The sequence below is a fragment of the Rhipicephalus microplus genome, chromosome 2 (assembly GCF_043290135.1).
Source record: "Rhipicephalus microplus isolate Deutch F79 chromosome 2, USDA_Rmic, whole genome shotgun sequence".
Classification (NCBI taxonomy): Eukaryota; Metazoa; Arthropoda; class Arachnida; order Ixodida; family Ixodidae; genus Rhipicephalus; species Rhipicephalus microplus.
This window is the reverse complement of record NC_134701.1, coordinates 144,213,636-144,229,597: the sequence shown is the minus strand read 5'-3', so window position 1 is coordinate 144,229,597 and position 15,962 is coordinate 144,213,636. Positions and strand designations below refer to the sequence as shown.

At 43.9% G+C, this 15,962-nt stretch overlaps 1 protein-coding gene across 1 annotated transcript in view; it reads left to right on the top strand.

Annotated features, from left to right (window-relative positions):
* Positions 1 to 15,529, top strand: part of LOC119169399 (uncharacterized) — a 245,478-nt gene extending 229,949 nt beyond the window's left edge. Inside the window, exon 6 of the mRNA XM_075884077.1 lies at positions 15,312 to 15,529. The gene's annotated coding sequence lies outside the window, so the exon portion shown is untranslated. The remainder of the gene's footprint in view (positions 1 to 15,311) is intronic.
* Positions 15,530 to 15,962: the final 433 nt, after the last annotated feature.

The following is a 15,962-nucleotide window of genomic DNA, read 5'->3' as shown; positions in this document are numbered from 1 at the left end:
GTGAAGACTTACTTATGAAGCGACCACCACGAGAAGACCCACAACGAACAAACCTCTGCTTGACTTACAGCACAAACTTCCCCAATGTAAACACAATCCTTAAGCGACATTACAACATTCTGGAACAAAGTGAACGTCTGAAACGCACAATCCCATCCGCTCCAGGCGTCGTTTACCGACGACCACGTAACCTCAAAGGCACCCTCTTCCACTCCCAAATTAACACATCACCCCCCAATAATTCATGCCGCCCTTGTTTAAAGCCACGATGTCTTGTATGTAAGGCGAGGCGAGAAACAGACAAAGCAACCAGCACGCAATCCAAGTTTTCGATTAACATACGAGGAAACCTAACATGCGATCCCTCTAATGTGGTATACCTACTCGAATGCAACGTGTGTGGTAGGCAGTACATCGGACAAACAGAAACACCATTTAGGATTCGCTTCAATTATCACAGAGCCCATGCGAAATCAGTGCCAAGTCTACCTCTATCAAAACATCTTAATCTTCTCGACCATGCATTCGACAAACTATCAGTAACGCTCTTAGAGACGTGATTTAAATGAAATTGAGATAGTGACCAACGAGAGTCATACCTTATCCACCGATTTACCACCCTCGATAGAAGAATAAATGAAAATCCAGGTACACTTGTAGCAATTAAAGCACTAGAAAACAATAACGGCAACAATGAAAATAGTAACTGAGTACGGCACTGCAGCTGCGAAGGGCACTGGACAACCCAAAACAATTCCAAGTGTAACTACTCTTCCCAAGTGCAGCTGTCGTCTGTTTTCTGTTTTATTTACTACCCAATTCATTGTGCCATGCATGACATGCCCAAAAGCAACGCTGTGCACAGCCGGTAGGCCCCGACTACATGCGTAATCCTGAAGCGGGCAAGGAATTCGCATTGCGCCCGCTTACCAGCCTCTACCGCAATAGGGAGCACCCCTCTTTTTACGACGAAATGTAGACAGGGCGCAGAGTAGTTAAAGGCTTAGAACTTCCTAAAATGCCCGCTTACCAGCCTCTGCCACAATACGCGGCCCCCCTTCTTCTACGACGAATTGTTTACGGGGCTCCGAGGAGTTAAAGGCTTAGAACTTCCTAAAAAAACTCTTTTTTGCCTTACACCAAACCGCCAGTGCCAGGAAGCGCCGTCTGGCCGGGAGGAATGCGTTAGTGAAAGGAAACATACACAGACCGCTGACATCAGAAAGGTGAAGGGGAGAAGGGGGAGAGAGATGAAGGGGGAAGTGGAGGGAAGAGTGGAGGGGGGAAGTGGAGGGAAGAGTGGAATGGGGGTGCCCGAGGGGAGTCCGCTGTATATTATTTTTCTCTTCTTGTTCTCTTTTTTCTTCTTTTTCTTTTCTTTTTCTTTTTTTCTTTTTTTTTCTGTCTTTTTTCCTCTTTTCTTGCCCTCTGATTTGAGATTGTATAAAGCTGAGCACCAACAAACTGTATCTTTAATCCTGAAGAAGGCCAGACTCTGAGCCGAAACGTCGAAATAAACGACATTGTGACTGCTCACGGAGGATCTACATATATATATATATATTATTTTTTTCTTTTTTGTTTGAAGAAGAAGAAACGCATCGTTGGCAAGCAAAATCGCCACCACTTGGGTACTGGGTGCTGGGCTTTTCTCGCTCGGCTCTTGCTGGCCATCGCCGGCATATGCTTGACCGTTGCTCTTTCCCGATCGTGTTTTCATCGTAGGGTCACCATCTAAACAGTCGCCAATAAACCCCTTTTCAATTGGTGGAGGGTACTGACATTCCCCGTCGCCTGAACCTGGTGGTGGCCATTCACCGTCAATTAAACCTGGAGCCGCGCAACCGAACGCTACCTCCCATCAAGGCCACCAACAACGTGCAACCTGGCTCTTCCACTCCATCGCCCAGAAACCCGGTGTTCTTCGTTTGCGAGAGCCCAAGGTCTCTTGCGGAGCTGATGAGACCGACGTGGAAGACTGGTTCGCTAACTACGAACTGGTGAGCGCAAACGACAAGTCGGATGACGCGAACAAGTAGAATGACGTCGTCGTTGACCTGACTGACGTGGCCGAAGTGTGGTATAACAACCACAAAAACGATATTACAACGTGGTCCATGTTCAAAACGTCGTTTGCTGACGTTTTCGGCCGACCCACTGTCCGCAAGTCCAGAGCCGAACAACGTTTGCCGACTCACGAACAGAAGCCATCTGAATTGTTCACCAGTTACATCGAAGACATTATTGGTCTTCGCAACCGTGTGAACACCGCCATGTCCGAGCCGGAGAAGATTCAGCCCATCCTCAAAGGGATAAATGACGGCGCATTTCAGATGCTCCTGGCGTGCGATCCTGCCACCGTTGCAGAACTTGTGATTTTATGTCCAATTTAAAAGTGTGGCAGCTTGGGCTAGTTGGTATGGCATGACGATAGTTATAGCACGAGAACAAAACGACGACACGGAGACAAGAAGGACACGAATGACACGAGTGAAAGACACGAGCGCTCGTGTCTCCGCAGCTTGCGAGCTTCATCCCATTCGTTGATGTTGGCAACTCGTTCGAAGTGGTCAAGCGAGTCGTCAACATCTTCATAAATGTCCCCATGAAATGAGCGTGGTGTTTGCGGCGCACGAAAAACATGCGGGAGAAAAGAATAGGCGGCATTGATTTGATTCACCTGGTTGTTAGTTGAAGTTGCCATCTCGTCTTGACAGAGGGGACCGTATTCGGGAGATAGTCCTCGCAGGCGGCGACTGCTTCTTGTCGTGGGAGCTGTAGCTGTCTCCAAGTAGCTCGGTGTGTCGGCTGAAAATCTGCAGCCGAGGCGCATTTACCCAGCACCTCCACCAGTGCCGCGAACGTAATAACAGACAGCGACGAATCTATGTCTTGCTTGCCCTCAGACCAGGACGCAAAAAGCCCTTTTTTTCTTCTGTTTCCGCCGACATCACCGTACACGTCGATAATCACGTCGTCACTACCCTCGTCGACACCGGCGCCGATTATTCAGTTATGAGCAGCGCCCTGGCATCCCATCTGAGGAAGGTAACTACTCCTTGGCAAGGACCGCCGTTGCGCACGGTAGGGGGCCACCTCGTCACGCCGGCTGGAATGTGCACAGCCCGTATTCGAGTCCGTGCTTCGACGTTCACGGGGTCTTACCTCGTATTACCTGTGTGCTCCCGTCCACTCATTCTGGGGCTGGACTTTCTTCGCGAACACGGCGCAGTTATTGACCTACGAGACTTGCAGGTGTCGTTCGAGGACCCGTTTCACCCTGAACCGGAAAACGCCCGCTCATCGAAGGCTGTTCTACGTGTATCCTCCGAATCTGTTTCTCTGCCTCCCCGCAGCAGCCTTTTTATCAACGTTGAATGTGACCAAGACGTCCCCGATGCTGTAATTGCAGAAGGAAATTTGTCCCTACTTTTTGCACAACAAATCTGCGTTGCGCGAGGTATTGTTCAGCCCAGCAAAAAGCAGGCTTGCCTATTAGTCACGAATTTCAGCGAGGAGGATCGCCATTTACCAAACACACTGCGATCGCATACCTTGAGGATATTGCCGAAGTCCCTGGTCCCTCAACATTATCTGCTCTTTCGTCGTGCGACGATTCCGCCATGACATTTGCAAGCACTCTCGACGTAAACCAGGGTCTGCTGTCTGCACAACGGGAACGTCTTTTGAAGCTACTCGGCTCATTTCGAGACTGCTTTGCTACGACTTCGAAAGTTAACCAAACACTGCTTGCCAAGCATCGTATCATCACCGAGCCTACCGAGAGACCCATTCGAAAGCATGCCTACAGAGTCTCGCAAAAAGAACAAGACGTTATACGCCAACAGGTCCAGCAGATGCTCAAGGACGATGTCATCCAGCCATCGACCAGTCCCTGGGCGTCTCCTGTTGCGTTAGTAAAGAAAAAAGATGGTACTTTGCGATTTTGCGTCGACTACCGAAAGTTGAATAAGATCACGAAGTATGACGTGTATCCTTTACCACGAATAGACGACTCGCCGGACCGCATTCGCAATGATCGTTACTTTTCTTCCATAGATCTACGCAGCGGCTATTGGCAAATATCTGTTGATGAGCGCGACCGCGAAAAGACCGCCTTCATTACTCCTGACGAACTCTACGAATTCAAGGTCCTTCCCTTCGGCTTATGCTCAGCGCCAGTTACTTTTCAAAAAATGATGGACACGGTTCTTTCTGGGCTAAAATGGCAATCGTGTCTTGTCTATCTTGACGATGTGGTCGTCTTCTCGGACACGTTTGAGCAGCACGTCCAGCGCTTACAGGCAGTTCTTCAGGCGATTCGTAAAGCTGGACTTTCTCTCAAACCTGAGAAATGCCACTTTGCATTCGAGGAACTGAAATGTTTTGGTCATGTTGTCAGCCACGCCGGTATACACCCAGACCCTGAGAAAACGAAAGCTGTTGCCGCATTTCCTGTCCCAACGAACAAGCGCGACCTCCGCCAATTTCTCGGACACTGCCCATATTACAGACGCTTCGTCAAAGGTTTTTCTAAAATCACTGAACCGCTAAATGAACTTATGAAAGACGGCGTATCGTTTGTTTGGGGTCACGATCAGCATCACGCCTTTGGCACGCTACGAAACCATCTCCAAGCCCCACCTGTACTCGGTCACTTTGACGATAACGCTGCCACAGAGCTACACACGGATGCCAGCAACGTTGGACTTGGAGCTGTACTGGTTCAATGGCAAAATGGTGTAGGGCGCGTGATAGCCTATGCAAGTCGAACACTATCATCTGCAGAAAAAAACTACTCTGCAACAGAAAAAGAATGCTTAGCCGTTGTTTGGGCTATAACAAATTTTCGCCCTTATTTATAGGGTCGACCATTCAGGGTAGTTAGCGACCAGAATTCTTTATGCTGGCTCGCCCACCTCAAAGACCCTTCCGGTCGTCTAGCACGCTGGAGCCTTCGGCTGCAAGAATTTGACGTTACAGTGATTCACAAGTCAGGACGCAAACACACTGATGCTGGTGCACTGATGCTGGTGCACTGGACGCAAACACACTGATGATGGTGCACCAATTGGAAGTACGAACGCGGACGTTGAAGAGGACGATACATTCTTTTCCTCTGTATCAGCAACCGACTTGGCTCAACAACAACGCGTCGAAATGGAGCTAAGCCCTTTGATTGACTACTTCGAAGGCCGAAAACGCAGCCTTCCTCGAAACGTCGCACGTTCGCTGGCCTCGTTCTGCATCAGGGATGGAGTCCTCTATAAGAAACATTTCGACCATACCCAGCATCTCCACCAGTGCCGCGAACGTAATAACAGACAGTGACGAATCGAGGTCTTGCTCGCCCTCAGACCAGGACGCAAAAAGCCCTATTCTTTCTTCACTTCCAAGAGATTCCACCTAAAGTTGATGGCTCATACCCATTACCTGTGACTATATATATATATATAATATATATTGGGCAGTAATGCCAAGGAATGTATAGGGGAAGGTATTAGAATCAATGGAATGTAAATAAGAAGAAAAAAAAGTGGGTGAAAAAATAACCAGCCGTGAGCAGCCTGCCACCAACCAGCTTGCTCACGGCTGGTTATTTTTTCACCCACTTTTGTTTCTTCTTAATTACATTCCATTGGTTTTAATACCTTCCCCTATACATTCCTTGGCATTACTGCCTGTTAGATATCATTATTACTGTGTCAAAACACGGCAAAACGAGGCCTTAGGTATACGCCTATTTTCCTTATATATATATATATATATATAAATATATATATATATATATATATATATATATATATATATATATATATATATATATATATATATATATATATATATATATATATATATATTTATATTTATATATATATAACACTGCTTTGTAAATCAACAATGAATGACATCAGTGAAAGCGTGCAAATATTTGAGGGTGGAATCTGCCAGCGTTGGTCAAATACCCTGTATTGTATGGTGTATGGCAGGTTCATCCATAGTGCAATGACGCCTGGGAGACCTGATTAGGTGAATATTGATGAGCCACTATGTATGCGTATCTTGTGAAATATAAGTGGCCGGGTAGCTGAATGCCCTGTCGAAGCATACCCCATTGTAGCAATTTTCTAAATCTTCTTTGAATATTTAGGATGCCTAGAAGGCGAAATAAATTATGTCTATACGCACTTATTGTCACTCAGTTCACACATGAAATGAGGCAACGCTCAGGTAACGTGTAGTTTCTCACTTATACGATTCTCAAAGCTCTGTCCAATCGTTATGATTCTCTTCATGTAAAGGCGTTGCTTTGCTTTTTTAATGCACCAGCGTTAAAGAGCTCGTTTCGCGAACATTTTGGTGCCAGCGTAGTCTGCGTTTGTCAAAATAGTTCTCTTTTTGTGACCGGAAGTTGAAGAAAGATGCAAATAAAAACAATCTGGGCTCCAGTGGCGAATGAACCCTGATCATTTGAGTCCGAGTTGGGGTTCGACCCGGGGCGTTTGCGTAGCAAGTGTCTTTTGTACAATGCAGCGACGTTTTTCTTTGCGGATATAGTGAGCCTGATTTCCTATGGTTCGCAATGCAGTGAAATTGACTTTCATTGTTTAGAAACACCCACATTCTGTATACATGACCCTCAATACAACTTGAAATATTACCGTAATAATGAGTGGTACACTCATACATGGCCATGAGTGTCATAACATGTTAATAACACAGTGGCTTCATAGTTTGAAGCCAGCCAGCCACTACAAAAAGCACGCACACTACTGCCTCATAAAGGCCATGTAGTGGGTGCATAGCAAGTACAAATGCACTTCGAACACTCACTCAATGAAGTACGCACCAAGAACCGAAATTGTCTATTAAGTTAAACTCTTAAAAGCAAAGTTTAAAGATCCCCTAATTTATTTTGTTCTTGTAGGATCCAGCAGAATGTTCGCAGCACTAAAGAGGCACACCTAACTGGTGATGTCCTTTTTATTTACACGCATTGTAATACATTCTTTGTTTATTTTTAGTGCTGCAGTTTTGCTACGTTTTCTCTTAATTCAACTTGTCTTCAATAACTTGTTTTGATTGATTGCTTATTGTTTTATTATAAAAATTATATATCCTGCCCTTGACCACCTATTAGGCCAATTATTAAGCTTGTGCAAATTCTGAATTTTAAGTCAGAAGCGATCATGGTTTCACTGGTAACTTTGGTCAAATAATTTGGAATCATACTCGAGCAATATTCATCACATATTCCAAGAAAAATGGTCATATGTGTTATTCTCTAACTACTCTGCACAACGTTTCAAAAATATTTGAAAAGAGGCCTGTGAAAATGTAATTTCTTAGTTCAAAGAAAGCAGAAACAACATTATTCTGTATACATGACCCGCAATACAACTTTATGCAACTTCCCTCTTCCGTTGTATCAATAACAGACCCTTTGTTATTCAAGACTGCAATTTCTCTGCAATGCTTGTAACTATACGCAGTTTCCATTATCTATCTTTGTCTTGTATGTGCTTGAATTCTTATACATTTTTAGTTGACTTATGTTGCCTTCCTGATTTGCGCATCTGATACTTGTTTCTTTATTTTGTCTTTTTTCTTGTTTGTTATATATGTTGTACCCACCCCCTCTGCAATGCCCTACGGGCCCTGAGGGTATTCTAATAAATAAATATATTACCGTAATAATGGGTGGTGCACTCAGGTCACGTGTCTTTGTCACAACAATTGACTTTTAATAATATTCAAGTGGGAACCTGTAAATTTTGTTACATTCCGAACTTTACTATATTTCGAGCATATAGGCCGGTATATTGAGCTTTTGTCATAAAAAGTCACAGTTTCGCTAAATGCCCGAAACAATAAAGGTGATAGCAACATATAAGAATGCTTTATGAAGCCAGGCTAGCATCCGATATCACGTAACTCTACAAAACGCTGATGTACACGCGCGTTTTCACTAGAGCAACACCACACGGAAAAGACCCCAACGAATACACGAGGCAGACGCAGGCCATCGGCTGACGAGTCACTCACCGACGAAGTCCCCAGACCTTATGGTCACGCTACGCTAACGACAATAACGCATGTCATCGTAATAATGTATCAATCGTTCCAGTATTGAAACCAGTCTTGCCTTGCCAACCTCCCCATTCAGTAATTGTCCCAGGGATACCTCTTCTGCTGTAGAAAAATTGTTGATCGATTCAAGGCAGTTGAGATAGCAAATCACTCAAGTAGTAAAACTTCGTTTCTTTTAACCAATTTATATTTTATTAGATTTACATGTAACACGTGATCGACCTTATCTAATTACTCGTTTCTTAGCCAATCTCCCAAAGTGGGTGTGAGTTATGCTTTGAGGCTTTCTTCAATATAATCAGCACGTAGTCGTACTGTAACGTGATGGCAGACTGAAAGCACCAACAAAATTTATCAGCAGACCGGTCGTTAGCGAGGTGTCAGATCGTCTGTGACTGAACGAAAATTTTCACATGGGTTTCCTTCAAACAACCACTAAGGGGGAAATTTCTGGGTAGAAAGCAATGCCCCCTCTGAGGTTTGCACACCATTCGAATAGGCATCTTGCGCAACCCACGAAGTCTGTTCTTAGCTTTCCTTTTTCGTATCCCGATTACCGTCCCTCGACACCGTGGGCTATGGTGCGAGCTGCGCTGCATAGCCCACGGCGTCGAGGGAAAAAGGCAGAGCAAGGAACATGACTTAAATTGAGGTGCAGGTGTGCAAGTTTAGTGGGTGTCACTGTGTGTGCCGCCAGTGTGACTACAGAATTCGCAGACGAAAGACTGTGAGCAGAACAAGGCACAAACAGAGTCTTCCAGAGACCATCAATCTTCCAGAGGCCATCAGTTGACTGTTTGTGTCTTTGTAGTCAAAATATCACGATGACAAGATAAAAGACTCCCGAAGACAGACAACCAAAATTGGGTTCTTGTTTCTCTAGTGTAAACGTGCCTTATGAGAGCATTGCTACACCAGGTACACTTATGGCACAGATTTTTTCGTGTTTAGAGCGCAGCCCGTAGAAGCTCCCACATGCTGTGGGGCTCAAGGCTTCCGCTTATTGTTGGCGCGACAGAGCGGCAATCATGAGGATCCTCTTTATTTGTTCCGAACATGACTCTTGTTCGTTCACGAGATAAGCCCGCGCGCAAACGACCCCGGCAGGAAAGGTAATGCTGGCTCCGCAGAAAGAGAAGGCTAGCGCATTCTTCCCCGTATATAGTTTTATACATACATATACATACACATGAATGACGGCGGTGGCGGAAAAACGCAGCTGAAGTTGTTCCTATATTTGCAAATGCAGTTAAAATTGACGAATCTGTGCTAGATAACTAATTCTTTTTACCATGAAGTGGGGCTTCTTGGTAGTGGCGTTTCACCTTCAATATGTGTTTTCATGGCGTAATAGTTTGTTACTGCAAATAAACAGCATTTTTAGGGGTTAAATGTGAAAAAATGTACACCTATTTGTTGGAAATACTGCGATTAGGTACTCGGCTGTTGACCCGCAAGTCACGGGATCGAATCCCGGCTGCGGCCGCTGCCTTTCCGATGAAGCAGAAAGGCTGTAGACCCGTGTGCTCAAATTTGGGCGCACGGTAAAGAACACCCTGTGGTCAAAAGTTCTTGATTTATGAGTATGGCGTCGCTCATATTAAAAAGTGGTTCGGGGACGTTAAACCCCACATATCAATCAATACTTCAAAGTTTTAATTTGAATCAATGACAATTCGAATACTGGAACACTCGTTACACTATTCAAACGATTCGAACATTCACACACATAACACTTATATATATAATATATATATATAAGTATATATATAGTTATATATATATTATATATATAGAAACTCCCCTGCGCACAGGGGGGTTTCTGGCTCGTATTGGCTGGTACCCAATTCCTGGCTTCTGAAATGGCGACCGGTCACGCTCGGTTTTCCAAACATGGATGAAAACGACCTTCTCACCTGGCAACATGGCTCTTCTGTCACGATGGCTGGACAGCGCAGTGCTCTATTTAAGCGTCAGTCTACGACTTGCTGCTTTGGGCTCGACACCGCTGGAAGGATGCCATGCTTACGGCCTTTGCTGTTTCAGGTCACTGTTACCTGGGCGGCATGCTGTGGGCTGCTGGGCGCCTCCTGGCCTGCTTCAGTTCTTGCGCCTAGCTCCAGTCCAACTTCACCATGTTCGACGCCCATTCCTCGCGCAGTGAATGATTTCACCTGCTCGCGAAAGGGAAGCGCCTCTTGGCTGACTGACCTCAGCTGTGCTGCGCACAGGGGAGTTTCTGGCTCGTCTTGGCTGGTACCCAATTCCTGGCTTCTGAAATGGCGACCGGTCACGCTCGGTTTTCCAAACATGGATGAAAACGACCTTCTCACCTGGCAACATGGCTCTTCTGTCACGATGGCTGAACAGCGCAGTGCTCTATTTAAGCGTCAGTCTACGACTTGCTGCTTTGGGCTCGACACCGCTGGAAGGATGCCATGCTTACGGCCTTTGCTGTTTCAGGTTGGTTACTTAAATAATGCTTCTTGCATAAGAAGTAGCAACCGTTGCTTCCTTGCGGTGTCGTGCCCACCTGAACTTAGGAGTGTTTTGAAGCGATTATTATCTTGCATGTATGTATGTGGTGCCATGCGCGAACTTTTATTAATCCTGGCCGGTGATGTGGAATCAAATCCCGGTCCTATGAATAAGACGGAGGCCGACGCATTCGCTCTAGCCCTTACTGAAATACGCGATCTGAAGGAAAGTTACAAAGCTTTGCTCTCAAAACATGCTACCGCCGAGATTGAAATTAAGCAGCTAAAGCGCAAAGTGGAAACGCTTGAAAGAGCAAATGCTGTTCGAAATGCTGATGGGGCTGGTGTAGATGCTGACGCCCTTCGTGCCATGTCGGACAAAATGAAAGCAGCAGACAGCGAAATTAGAAATTTGAGTACCAAGGTGATTTCACTAGAAGAAATCACCGCTACTCGGTCTGTGACCGCCCCTTCTGGCTCTGTTGACGCTTTGCACGATGTGACGAACCAACTGTCAAAAATCACGAATAGGTGCGACGAGGCAGAAAATAGGTTACGTCGGTCTAACCTTCTATTTTTTGGCATCGAAGATGACCCCAATGAGAACTGGGCAGTCTCAGAAGATAAGATAGTGAAGTTTTGTTCAGACCACCTAGGCACTTCTATATCTAGTCCACAATTAGAGCGCGTGCACAGACTGGGCAGATTTAACACAGATAGACGAAGGCCAATTATTGTCAAGTTCACATTTTTTAAGGACAAAGAGCAAATTTTGTCAAAATCGCGTAAGCTTAAGGGAACTAATTTTTACATACGCGAAGATTTTTCCATGAAAACGCGACAAGCTCGCGAAAAACTTCTGGAATTCGCAAAGGCTCAAAACAAATGCTTTAAGCTATCCGTTGATAAACTTCGCATTGACAATAACACCTACGTTTTCGATCACTCTAGCAACATAGTTGTGCTATCTACGAGATAGCTAGAGGCTAACACGAGCACGCGTAAGCGGAGTCAGTTTAAGTCACCATCTTTATCTGTGTCTTTTACTAACATTCGAAGCCTACTTCCCAAGAGGGATGAGTTGAGTTCTTACTTAGATGATAGTGATGCCGACATATTAATACTCACGGAGACTTGGCTCTATCCAGACGTAACCAACGAGGAACTGCTCCCAGATAAACACAACTATAACATATATCGACGTGACCGTGTCGATAGAAGAGGAGGAGGCGTCCTAATAGCAGTAAAAAAGACAGTGTCATCAGTTCCCCTTGATACTAACCCCTCTACAGAGATAACATGGACAGCATGCGTTACATATTATGCAAAAATACTTATAGGAGCATGTTATCGTCCACCGGATGCCCATTCCTCTTTCCCCAAAGATCTACGTGACAACATAGAACGAGCTACGCAACTCTATTCAGCTGACATTATATACCTTTTTGGTGATTTCAACTACCCGCTCATTGATTGGTATACCATGACTACGAAATGTCACGCCTCATCACTTTTTCTCGAAGTAACCCTCGATTACAACTTATCACAAGTTGTTCACCAATGCACCCGTGGTACTAACATACTTGACCTTGTTTTCACTAATGCACTAGAAACCACTGGAGCGATTTCTTACATAGAAGGATTTAGCGACCACAAGCTCCTTAACTTCCAAATCAACCTACCTGTAACTCTCACAGGCTCAGTGAGAAAAACAATCCGGGATTATAACCGTGCGAGTTTCCATCAATTCAGGACGGAGCTAGAAGACTTTCATCAGGAACTTTTTTTGCCGTCATTTGCCTCTCGAACCGTGAACGAAAACTGGATTCTTTTTAAAGTAAAATTATTAGAGTTAGTTGACCAGCTTGTGCCGCTGATCTCTGTTTCCAACGATGAAACTAACCCTTGGTTTACTAAACATCTTCGAACATTACGCAATAAAAAGAAACGTTTCTATGATACCGCAAAACGCATTGGCTCTGTGTCCTACTGGGGTAAATACAAGGTCTGCTTACAAGACTATTGTAAAGCCTTAGACACAGCGAAGAAGAAATATTATTCGCAGGACTTGCCGTCACTTCTCAAAAATAACCCCAAAAAGTTCTGGCAAATAATTTCACCCTACAACAAGTCTCCTAATCACATTACAATACACGATAGTGAACTAAGGCCGCTTTCTGATGAAGCTTCCGCTATTGCTTTCAATGAATACTTCGCGTCTGTTTTTACACAGGAAGATTGTTCCAATGTGCCATTTGTTCCAGATCACCCTTTCGCTTTAATGGCCCCAATCATTGTCACTGCCGAAGGTATAGCCCAACTCATCACGAATCTTAAGGTTTCTACTTCATCAGGTATTGATAACATTAACTCTAAAATATTGAAGAACACCACAGATATTTCCAGCCGCTTCCTCTGTCTCCTATTTAACCAGTCGCTATCATCAGGCGAACTGCCCAAGGATTGGAAGATTGGTAAGGTGATTCCCGTATTTAAGTCCGGTGACAGGCACTCGCCCCGTAATTATCGACCCATTTCACTTACATGCATCTCTTGCAAACTACTAGAAAATATCGTGGCTTCTCATATCTACGATCACCTTGAATCGCACAACTTCTTCTTCTCCCATCAGCATGGCTTTAGAAAAGGCTACTCATGTGACACCCAGTTATTCGAATTCACGACTGACCTTCACTTTATTATGAACGCTAACGAACAAACTGATTGCCTCTTCCTTGATTTCGCCAAGGCATTCGATACTGTCCCTCATTGTCGTTTAATCTCTAAATTGGCCGCACTCCGTATTGATTCATTAATCCTGTCTTGGCTACGAAGCTTCCTGTCTTCACGTCAGCAGCTTACGGTGATCAACGACATTTCATCTAACCTTTGCGACGTCAAATCCGGTGTTCCCCAAGGCAGTGTAATAGGTCCGTTACTTTTTCTAATATACATAATGATTTGCCCGATAACCTTTCATCCACAGTTAGGCTGTTCGCTGACGATTGCGCCATATACCGCAACATTAAATGTTTTAATGATCATTCTGCTCTCCAAAATGACCTTCACCTAACCTTCCGGTGGTGCGAAACTTGGCAGATGTCCCTTAACGCCTCTAAATGCAAGTTAATCTCGTTCACTCGGAAGCATAACAATTCAGCATTTCACTATAAGATTAATAATGCCGTTGTGTCAGCTACATCATCTTACAAATATTTAGGCGTTCACCTTACATCGGATCTATCCTGAACTACGCATATAGCAGCTGTCTCATCGAAAGCATCTCAATCTCTCGGATATCTCCGCAGAAACTTGCGCAACGCTCCTTCTAACGTACGCGCATTATCATATATTACTTATCTTCGCCCACAGCTAGAGTATGCATCATCCACATGGTCACCATATCAAGATTACTTGGTACGTATGTTGGAAGCCGTCCAGAATAGGGCAGCGAGATTCATCTCCGGAAACTACGACTATCATTCAAGTATTACCCTAATAAAACAAGACCTTGCATTTCAGTCACTAGACATACGCCGCAACATTGCTCTTTTATGTCTGTTTCATAGGTACATTTATAGTAACGAAATTCACTGTTTGCCACTTTATTCTCCTGCGCGCACTTCCCAGCGCATTCACAATGCCCGTAGTTTTATGCGCATTCATGGTCACACGCAGGCATTTAACTTATCATCACTACCTCGAGCCATTGCATATTGGAACGGTCTTCCCGATCATGTTGTATCCATTTGTAACCGTGAAATCTTTCGTGACAACCTGAATTCGTTGCACTCTAGCATTGTATAACGCTGTTGCACCTTGATTTTTGATTTTTGTAATCTTTTATATATGTATATACTTTTTCGTCTGCTTTTCTCCTTTATTGTTATTTTGTTTGTATACTGATGCCCCCCTTACTCATTGCCCTTCAGTGGGCCTTTAAGGTATTTTGAATAAATAAATAAATATTATATATCATCCTAATTTTATATTATTTTATAATATATATCTATATATATATCTATATATTATATATCATCCTAATTTTTACCTGCAATTTTCAATCAGGGGCCTTGAGGCTGCCATTGAAAGAAACTAGCCGATAGAAAATTTTAATAATGTGACGTGTGGCACCAACAAAACGAAAACAAGTGCATTAGCGCTAATTGAATGGGCGCCTGTCATTCATAGTATTGCTAGATGATCACTTGTCAATACCCCACAGGCTGAACGTCATTTACTCAACACATAATGCGAGGCCATGGATACCAACATTCAGATCGCAGGGCGAGCTAAGTCTTGTGCACTGAACTCTTGTTCACGTGACTTTATTTGTAGTGATTACAATGATACTTTGTAAAATATTTTATTTTATGTATACTTTCTTTGTCAAATCGTTTTGCCATTAGAATTACACTTAGCTCTAACTGTTTTTAACTGTTCTGTTTTGCTTACTCATACGATAGAAGACGATAGAGTTGATATACGATAGAGCTGATATCTCTACATCATGTACTACAAGTGGTGATCAGTCAAGTTATTTTTGAGTTACCCTCGCTCGTTCCGCACCTGTACATCAACCACGGCAAAATAAAAGGAGGATTATTCTCGCTATGCTCCGACTGTCTGGTTGCCCAATGACCACACATGACACAATAGCTCTATGCACACGTAGGGAGAGATGATTGTGATGTAGCAGTTGATACGCATTTCTGTATAAGTAAGAATTAAATTGTCTTACAGATTGCAAAACAAGACTCCAAAAAAGAAAATGTCTGGAAAGTCTACTCAACTGCAGGAAAGTACTCTTATGACTGAGGAAATATTTGGCCAGCATAATTAGGCAACAATTCTTATATTGTGCAGCAATAAGAGATCACAGAGTTCAAGCAGTCCTTCCTTTATTAAATACCGAAACACAAGTCTCTCTAGAAGAAATAAAAGATAAAGTTTTTCCTGTATTTGTCGGAATTTCACGCTCTCTTCTGTGCTGTTAAGTACATTGAAATAGACCCAATTTTGTTGAGAGATGAAGTTCTAGTTTTTGGGTGCAGCTTTAACTTCTCACATGCAGTGCAGTGGCCTACCTCATTTTAATTTCTGTTCTGCGAACACTGACAAGTAAAATAGTAGACTGTAACTCTTCGGCTAAAATGGCGTGACGGTGTCTCGAAAGAACGTTATGGGTAATACGAAACGTGTGACAGATGAACGTACCTTGTTTTACCTACCGATTATTCGCACCCAAAATACGCACATAAAGTCATCATCCCGGAAGTGCTTGTTGGAAACGCATTCCCTCAACTCCTGTTTTATGCTTCTTCTATGCTAGATAACCAAATGAATTTGGAGTCATGCATGCATGCTATTCCCGTCTTTAAAGAGCCGTTTCTA